This window comes from Callorhinus ursinus, unplaced genomic scaffold (assembly GCF_003265705.2).
Source record: "Callorhinus ursinus isolate GAN/ISIS: 27379988/994484 unplaced genomic scaffold, GSC_fseal_2.0 scaffold67, whole genome shotgun sequence".
NCBI lineage: Eukaryota > Metazoa > Chordata > Mammalia > Carnivora > Otariidae > Callorhinus > Callorhinus ursinus.
The window spans coordinates 955,482-966,409 of NW_027397129.1; positions in this window are offsets into that span (position 1 = coordinate 955,482).

Consider the following 10,928-nt stretch of genomic DNA (forward strand, 5'->3'; position numbering starts at 1 on the left):
ACATTTTTATTTTTCATTTTTAGAGTCATATTCTATCCCTTCATAGTTGTCATATATATATATATATATATATATATAAGTTATTCTCTCTTTAAAATTTTCAGATACAGTTTCTTCTAGCAGATCAAAATATACCCTAAATCACTAGTGTATGCCTTTGTTCTAGTCTCCTGCTTGATCACATTCTCTCCTTTTTTTTTCTTTTTTTAAATCTTCTTTCTTTTTTCAAACAACTTCTTATCATCAATTCCTTTTATAAAATCTTTTATCATTTTCATCTTTACAGTCATCTTCCATCCCTTCATTGTATCAACCCTTATTTTGTACATATATAAGTCTTTCTTCCTTTAAAATTTTAGGAGGCACTTTTTTCTAACAGACCAAAATACGCCCAAACTCTAGTGTGTGGCACTGATCTATGCACTAGCCTGATCATATTTGATCATATTCTGTTTTTTTTTCTGTATTGTTCTGTTTTAGTTTTAATCTTTCTCTTTTGTCTTTTTTTCTTTCATTTTTCTTTCTTTCCCTTTCTTTTCCCCTAGTTTCAGGTCTTCTCTGATTTGTATAGAGTATATTTGATGGGGACATTGTTAACCTGTTAGCATTTGATCTCTCATTCATCTATTCTCCTCTGGACAAAATGACAAGATGAAAAAAATCACCTCAGCAAAAAGAACAAGAGGTAGTACCGTCAGCCAGGGTCCTACTCAATACGGACATTAGTACGATGTCGGAGCTAGAGTTCAGAATCATGACTTTAAAGATACTAGCTGGGCTTGAAAAAAGCGTGGAAGTTATTAAAGAAGCCCTTTTTGGAGAAATAAAAGAACTAAAATCTAACCAAGTCGAAATCAAAAAGGCTATTAATGAGGTGCAATAAAAACTGGGGGCACTAACTGCTAGGATAAATGAGGCAGAAGAGAGAATTAGCGATATAGAAGACCAAATGATGGAAAATAAAGAGGCTGAGAAAAAGAGAGATAAACAACTACAGGATCATGAGGGCAGAATTCGAGAGAAAAGCAATATGAAAAGATGAAACAACATTAGAATAATTGGGACACCAGAAGAAGAAGAAAGAGAGAGGGGGGCAGAAGGTATATTGGAGCAAATAATAGCAGAGAACTTCCCTAATGTGGGGAAGGAAACAGGCATCAATATCCAGGAGGCACAGAGAACCCCTCTCAAAATCAATAAAAATAGGTCAACACCTCGACATCTAATAGTAAAACTTACGAGTCTCAGAGACAAAGAGAAAATCCTGAAAGCAGCTCAGGAGAAGAGATATGTTACCTACAAGGGTAGAAGTATTAGATTGGCAACAGACCTATCCACAGAGACTTGGTAGGCCAGAATGTCTTCAGAGCATTAAACGAGAAAAATATGCAGCCAAGAATACGATATCCAGCTAGGCTGTCATTGAAAATAGAAGGACAGATAAAAAGATTCCAGGACAAACAAAAACTAAAGGAATTTGCAAACACGAAACCAGCCCTCCAAGAAATATTGAAAGAGGTCCTCTAAGCAAAGAGAGAGCCTAAAAGCAGCATAGATCAGAAAGGAACACAGACAATATACAGTAACAGTCAACTTACAGGCAATACAATGGCACTAAATTCAAACATTTCCATAGTTACCTTGAATGTAAATGGGCTAAATGCCCCAATCAAAAGACACAGGCTATCAGATTGGATTAAAAAACAAGACCCATCAATATGCTGTCTGCAAGAGACTCATTTTAGACCCAAAGACAACCCCAGATTGAAAGTGAGGGGGTGGAAAACCATTTACCATGCTAATGGACACCAAAAGAAAGCTGGGGTGGCAATCCTTCTATCAGACAAATTAGATTTTAAACCAAAGACTGTAATAAGAGATGAAGAAGGACACTATATTCTACTTAAAGGGTCTATCCAACAAGAAGATCTACCAATTGTAAATATCTATGCCCCTAACATGGGAGCAGCCAATTATATAAGGCAATTAATAACAAAAGCGAAGAAACACATTGACAACAATACAATAATAGTGGGGGAATTTAACACCCCCCTGACTGAAATGGACAGATCATCTAAGCAAAAGATCAACAAGGAAATAAAGACTTCAAATGACACACTGGACAAATAGACTTCACAGACATATTCAGAACATTCCATTCCAAAGCAACGGAATACACATTCTTCTCTAGTGCCCATGGAATATTCTCCAGAACTGATCACATCCTAGGTCACAAATCAGGTCTCAACCAGTACCAAAAGATTGGGATCATTCCCTGCGTATTTTCAGACAACAGTGCTTTGATACTAGAACTCAATCACAAGAGGAAAGTTGGAAAAAACTCAAATAAATGGAGACTAAAGAGCATCCTACTAAAGAATGAATGGGTCAACCAGGATAATAAAGAGTTAAAGAAATTCATGGAAACCAATGGAAATGAAAACACAACTGTCCGAAATCTTTGGGATACAGCAAAGGCAGTCATGAGAGGAAAGTATATAGCAATACAAGCCTTTCTCAAGAAACAAGAAAGGTCTCAAATACACAACCTAACCCTACACCTAAAGGAGCTGGAGAAAGAACAGCAAATAAAGCCTAAACCCAGCAGGAGAAGAGAAATCATAAAGATCAGAGCAGAAATCAATGAACTAGAAACCAAAAGAACAGTAGAACAGATCAACGAAACTAGGAGCTGGTTCTTGGAAAGAATTAACAAGATTGATAAACCCCTGGCCAGACATATCAAAAAGAAAAGAGAAATGACCCAAATCAACAAAATCATGAATGAAAGAGCAGAGATCACAACCAACACCAAAGAAATACAAACAATTATAAGAACATATTATGAGCAACTCTATGCCAGCAAATTAGATAACCTGGAAGAAATGGGTGCATTCCTAAAGGTGTATCAACTACCCAAATTGAACCAGGAAGAAATAGAAAACCTGAACAGACTTATAACCACTAAGGAAATTGAAGTAGTCATCAAAAATCTCCCAAGAAACAAAAGCCCAGGGCCGGATGGCTTCCCAGGGGAATTCTATCAGGCATTTAAAGAAGAATTAATACCTATTCTCCTGAAACTGTTCCAAAAAATAGAAATGGAAGGAAAACTTCCAAACTCATTTTATGAGGCCACCATTACCTTGATCCCAAAACCAGACAAAGACCCCATCAAAAAAGAGAATTACAGACCAATATCCTTGATGAACATGGATGCAAAAATTCTCACCAAATTACTAGCCAATAGGATCCAACAGTACATTAAAAGGACTATTCACCACGACCAAGTGGGATTTATCCCTGGGCTGCAAGGTTGGTTCAACATCCGCAAATCAATCAACGTGATACAATACATTTACAAAAGAAAGAACAAGAATCATGTGATCGTCTCAATAGATGCAGAAAAAGCATTTGACAAAGTACAGCATCCTTTCTTGATCAAAACTCTTCAGAGTATAGGGATAGAGGGTACATACCTCAATATCATAAAAGCCATCTATGAAAAACCTTCAGCGAATATCATTCTCAATGGGGAAAAGCTGAGAGCATTTCCCCTAAGGTCAGGAACGCGGCAGGGATGTCCACTATCACCACTGCTATTCAACATAGTATTAGAAGTCCTAGCCACAGCAATCAGACAACAAAAATAAATCAAAGGCATCCAAATCGGCAAGGAGGAAGTCAAACTCTCACTCTTTGCAGATGATATGATACTGTACGTGGAAAACCCAAAAGACTCCACCCCAAAATGGCTAGAACTCATACAGGAATTCAGTAAAGTAGCAGGATATAAAATCAATGCACAGAAATCAGTGGTATTCCTATACACCAACAAGACAGAAGAGAGACAAATCAAGGAGTTGATCCCATTTACAATTGCACCCAAAACCATAAGATACCTAGGAATAAATTTAACCAAAGAGGCAAAGGATTTGTACTCAGAAAACTATAAAATACTCATGAAAGAAATTGAAGAAGACACAAAGAGATGGAAAAACGTTCCATGCTCATGGATTGGAAGAACAAACATTGTGAAGATGTCAATGCTACCTAAAGCAATCTGCACATTCAATGCAATCCCCATCAAAGTAGCATCCACTTTTTTCAAAGAAATGGAACAAATAATCCTAAAACTTGTATGGAACCAGAAGAGACCCGAATAGCCAGAGGAATCTTGAAAAAGAAGAGCTAAGCTGGTGGCATCACAATTCCGGACTTCCAGCTCTATTACAAAGCTGTCATCATCAAGACAGTATTGTACTGGCACAAAAACAGACACATAGATCAATGGAACAGAATCGAGAGCCCAGAAATGGACCCTCAACTCTATGGTCAACTCATCTTTGACAAAGCAGGAAAGAATGTCCAATGGCAAAATGACAGTCTCTTCAACAAATGGTGTTGGGAAAATTGGACAGCCACATGCAGAAGAATGAAACTGGACTATTTCTTTACACCACACACAAAAATACACTCCAAATGGTTGAAAGACCTCAACGTGGGACAGGAGTCCATCAGAATCCTAAAGGAGAACACAGGTAGCAACCTCTTTGACCTCAGCCGCAGCAACTTCTTCGTAGAAACATCGCCAAAGGCACGGGAAGCCAGGGCAAAAATGAACTATTGGGATTTTATCAAGATAAAAAGCTTTTGCACAGCAAAAGAAACAGTCCACAAAACCAAAAGACAACCGACAGAATGGGAGAAAATATTTGCAAATGACATATCAGATAAAGGGCTAGTATCCAAAATCTATAAAGAACTTATCAAACTCAACACCCAAAGAACAAATAATCCAATCAAGAAATGGGCAGAAGACATGAACAGACATTTTTTCAAAGAAGACATCCAAATGGCCAACAGACACATGAAAAAGTGCTCAACATCGCTCGGCATCAGGGAAATCCAAACCAAAACCTCCATGAGATACCACCTCACACCAGTCAGAATGGCTAAAATTAACAAGTCAGGAAACGACAGATGTTGGCGGGGATGCGGAGAAAGGGGAACCCTCCTGCACTGTTGGTGGGAATGCAAGCTGGTGCAACCCCTGTGGAAAACAGTATGGAGGTTCCTCAAACAGTTGAAATTAGAGCTACCATACGATCAGCAATTGCACTCCTGTGTATTTGCCACAAAGATACAAATGTAGGGATCCAAAGGGGTACATGCACCCCGATGTTTATAGCAGCAATGTCCACAATAGCCAAACTGTGGAAAGAGCCAAGATGTCCATCGATAGATGAATGGATAAAGAAGATGTGGTATATATACACAATGGAATATTTTGCAGCCATAAAAAGGAATGAGATCTTGCCATTTGCAACGACATGGATGGAACTGGATGGTGTTATGCTGAGTGAAATAAGTCAATCAGAGAAAGACATGTATTATATGACCTCACTGATATGAGGAATTCTTAATCTCAGGAAACAAACTGAGGGTTGCTGGAGTGGTGGGGAGTGGGAGGGATGGGGTGGCTGGGTGATAGACTTTGGGGAGGGTATGTGCTGGGGTGAGCACTGTGAATTGTGCAAGACTGTTGAATCACAGATCTGTACTTCTGAAACAAATAATGCAACATATGTTAAGAAAAAAGAAAAAAGAAGAAGATAGCAGGAGGGGGAGAATGAAGGGGAGTAAGTCAGAGGGGGAGATGAACCATGAGAGATGATGGACTCTGAAAACAAACTGAGCGTTCTAGAGGGGAGGAGCGTGGGGGGATGGGTTAGCCTGGTGATGGGTATTAAAGAAGGCAGATTCTGCGTGGAGCACTGGGTGTTATGCACAAACAATGAATCATGGAACACTACATCAAAAACTAATGATGTAATGTATGGTGATTAACATAACAATAAAAAAATTTTTTAAAAAGTAACCTGGAGTAGCCATCCTCATATCAAACAAATAAGATTTTAAACCAAAGACTGTAATAAGAGATGAAGAATGGCATTATATCATAATAAACAAAAGGATCTAAGAATTATAAATATTTATGCCCCCAACATGGGACAGCGAAATATATAAATCAATTCATAACAAACATAAAGAAACTCATAGATAATAATAAAAATTAGTAGGAGACTTTAACACCCCATTCACAACAATGGACAGAATATCGAAACACAAGATCAACAAGGAAACAATGGCTTTGAATGACACACTGGACCAGAAGGACTTCATAGATATATTCAGAGCATTTCATCCTAAAGCAGCAAAATATACATTCTTTTCAAGTGTACCTAGAACATTCTCCAGAATAGATCACATACTGGGTCACAAATCATCCTTCAACAAGTACAAAAAGATTGAGATCATACCTTGTACATTTTCAGACCATAACACTATGAAAGTTGAGTCAACCACAAGAAAAAAAATTGGAAGGTCCACAAATACATGGAGGTTACAGAACATCCTACTAAAGAATTAATATATCAACCAGGAAATTAAAGAAGAATTAAAAAATACATGGAAGCAAATCAAAATGAAAACATGACAGTTCAAAACCTTTGGGATGAAGCAAAAGTGGTCCTAAGAGGGAAGTGTATAGCAATACATGCCTTTCTCAAGAAACAAGAAAAGTCTCAAATGTACAACCTAACCTTACATCTAAAAAAGCTGGAAAAAGAGCAGTAAATAAAGCCTAAATCCAGCAGAAGAAGAGAAATAATAAAGATTAGAGCAGAAATCAATGATACAGGAATCAGAAAAGCAGTAGAACAAATCAACGAAACTAGGAGCTGGTTCTTTGAATGAATTAATAAGCTCAATAAACCCTTAGCCAGACTTAACAAAAAGAAAAGAGAAAGGCCCCAAACAAATGAAATCATGAATGAAAGAGGAGCGATCACAACCAACACATCAGAAATACAAACAATTAGAAGAGAATATTATGAGCAATTTTATGCCAACAAATTAAGCAATCTGGAAGAAATGGATAAATTCCTAGAAACATATAAACTACCAAAACTGAAACTGGAAGAAATAGAAAACATGACCAACCCAGAACCATCAAAGAAATTGAATCAGTAATCAAAAAGCTCCCAACGAACAAGAATCCAGGGTTGGATGGCTTCTCAGTGGAATTCTACCAAACATTTAAAGAAGAATTAGTACCTATTTTTCTGAAAATGTTCCAAAAATAGAAATGGAAGAAAAACTTCCAAACTCCTTCTATTAGGCCAGCATCACCTTGATCTCAAAACCAAACACCCCACTGAAAAGGAGAATTACACCCCAAAATCCCTGATGAATATGGAAGCAAAAATTCTCTCCAAAGTACTAGCTAATAGGATACAATAGTACATTAAAATGATTATTCACCACGACCAAGTAGGATTTATTCCTGGGCTGCAAGGGTGGTTCAACATCCACAAATCAATCAGTGTGATATACCATATTAATAAAAGAAAGGTTAAGAACCATATGGTCCACTCAATAGGTGCAGAAAAAAGCAGTTGACAAAATACAGCATCCTTTCTTTTTTTTAAGATTTTATTTATTTATTCGACAGATAGAGAGACAGCACAAGCAGGCAGAGTGGCAGGCAGAGGGAGAGGGAGAAGCAGGCTTTCCACTGAGCAGGGAGCTGGACATGGGGCTCGATCACAGGACCCCGGGATCATGACCTAAGCTGAAGGCAGCCGCTTAACCAACTGAGCCACCCAGGCACCCCTACAGCATCCTTTCTTGATAAAAACCCTCTACTGTGTAGGGATAGAGAGAACATGCTTCAATATGATAAAAGTCATATACAAAAGTCCCACAGCAAATATCATCCTTAATGGGGAAAAATAGAGCTTTTCCCCTAAGGTCTGGAACTCCACAGGGATGTCCACACTTACCACTGTTGTTCCACATAATGCTAGAAGTCCTAGCCTCAGCAAATAAACAACAAAAAGAGATAAAAAGCATCCAAATTGGCAAAGAATACAAACTTTCACTCTTCACAGATGACATGATATTCTATGTAGAAAACTCAAAAGACTCCACCAACTAATTGCCAGAAGTGATACAGATATTCAGCAGAGTCACAGGATATAAAATCAATGCACAGAAGTCAGTTGAATTTCTATACACTAACAATGAAGCAGAAGAAAGCGAAATCAAGGAATTGATCCCATTTACAATTGCACTAAAAAAATTAGATACCTAGGAATAAACCTAACCAAAGAGGTAAAGGATCTGTACTCTGAAAACTATAGAACACTTATGAAAGAAGTTGAGGAAGACACAAAAAGATGGAAAAACATTCCATGTTCATGTATTGGAATAGCAGAATAGAAAACCCAGAAATGGACCCACAACTATAAGGTTAACTAATCTTCCACAAAACAAGAAAGAATATCCAGTGGAAAAAAAGACACTCTCTTCAACAAATGGTGTTGGAAAAATTAGACAGCCACATGAAGAAGAATGAAATTGGACCACTTTCTTACATCATACACACACAAAAAACTCAAAATGGAGGAAAGACCTAAATGTGAGACAGTAATCCATCAAAATCTTAGAGGAGAACACAAGCAACAACTTCTTTGACCTCAGCTGCAGTAATTTCTTGCTAGACACATCTCAAAAGACAAGGGAAACAAAAGCAAAAATGAGTTATTGGAACTTCTTCAGGATAAAAACTTCTTCACAGCAAAGGAAGTGGTCAACAAAATGAAAAAGCAACCTACAGAATGGAAGAAGATATTTGCAAATGTCTTTTCTGATAAAAGTCTAGTATCCAAAACCTGTAATGAACTTATTAACCTCAACACCCAAAAACAACAACAAAAAAATGCAGTCAAGAAATGGGCAGAAGACATGAACAGACATTTCTCAAAAAAAGACATAGAAATGGCTAATAGACACATGAAAAAATTGCCCATCACTCAGCATCAAGGAAATACAAATCAAAACCATGATGAGATACCACCTCACACTGGTCAGAAAGGCTAAAATGAACAACTCAGGACATGACAACTTTCGAGAGGATGCAGAGAAAGGGGAACCCTCTTACACTGTTGATGGGAATGCAAACTGGAGCAGCAAGTCTGGAAAACAGTATGGAGGTTACTCAAAAAGTTAAAAATAGAACTTCCCTACAACCCAGCAATTATACTACTAGGTATTTATCCAAAGGGTACAAAAGTAGTGATTCAAACAGACACATGCACCCAAAATATTTATAGCAGCAATGTCCACAATAGCCAAACTATGAAAAGAGCCTAGATGTCCATCCACAGATGGATAAAGAAGATGTGGTATATATATATATACAATGGAATATTATTCAGCCATAAAAAGAATGAAATCTTGCCATTTGCAATGATGTGGATGGAACTAGAGGGTATTACACTGAGTGAAATAAATCAGTAAGAGAAAGAAAAATACCATATGATTTCATTCATATGTGGAATTTAAGAAACAAAACAGATGAACAGATGAAGGAAAAATAAAATAAGATAAAAACAGAGGGAAGCAAACCATAAGAGACTCTTAACTATAGGGAACAAACTGAGTGTTGCTGGAGGAGATGTAGGTCAGGGAATGGTTTGAGAGATGGGCATTAAGGAGGACACTCAATGTAATGATCACTGTGTGTTATATGCAGCTGATGAACCACTAACTTCTATCCATGAAACTAATAATACAGCATATGCTAACTAAATTGAATTTAAATAAAAAATTTTAAAAGCTTAAAATTTGAAATTGGTCATGTATTCATATACAATTGACTATTGATTCAAATCTATGTTAGTCAAATTTTGCATAATTTATGTACATTTTTGCAAATTCTTTGTTTTGTTGTTTTTTTTAATTTTTGGTTAACAAAGCCTTAAGTAAAAAAATCACATGAATTATTCCATACTAATAAATTGTAAAATCAAAAAATGGGACTATGTAAAAGTCGAAAGCTTCTGCACAACAAAAGAAACAATTAAAAATAAAACAATAAGACACCCTACAGAATGGGATAAACTTTTGCAAACCATATAAAGAACTCATACAACCTAACAAAAAACAAGCAATCCAATTAAAAAATGGGCAGAAGAACTAAGTAGACATTTTTCCAAGGAGGACATAAAAATGACCAACAGGTACATGAAAAGATGTTCAATATCACTAATCATCAGGGAAATGCAAATCAAAACTACAGTGAGACCTTACAGTCACCCACCACCCTGGAACTGTCTGCACTACCCAGCCATGGACAATGCCACCTTGTTGCTTGACACTCCCCTGGGTGGTAAGCCTTTGGGCTGCATCTCCTTTGAGCTGTTTGCAGACAAAGTTCCAAAGACAGCAGAAAACATTCATGCTCTGACCACTGGGGAGAAAGGATTTGGTTATAAACATTCCTGCTTTCACAGAGTTATTTAAGGATTTATGTGCCAGGGTGTGACTTCACCACACCCTAATGGCACTGGCAGTAAGTCCATATGTGGGGAAAAATTTTATGAGAATTTGATCCTGAAGCAAATGAGTCCTGGCATCTTGTCCATGGCAAATGCTGGACCCAATACAAATGGTTTCCAGTTTTTCATCTGCACTGCCAAGACTGAGTGGTTGGATGACAAGCATGTGATCTTGGCAAGGTGAAAGAAGGCATGAATATTGTGGAAGCCATGGAGTGCATTGAGACCATGAATGGCAAGACTAGAAGATCACCATTGCTCACTGAGGACAAATATAATAAATTTGACTTGGTGTTTTATCTTAACTACCAGACCATTCCTTCTGTAGCTCAGGTGAGCCCTCCTTCACCTCCATCTGCTTGAAATATCCTATAATCTTTGTGCTTTCACTGCAGTTCTTTGGATTCTATATTTTATTTATTCTTGTCCAAGTCTAGCTGGATTGCAGAGTTAAATTTATGATTATGAAATTAAAACTAAAAAACAAAACAATCAACAACAAAAAAATCAAAACCACAATGA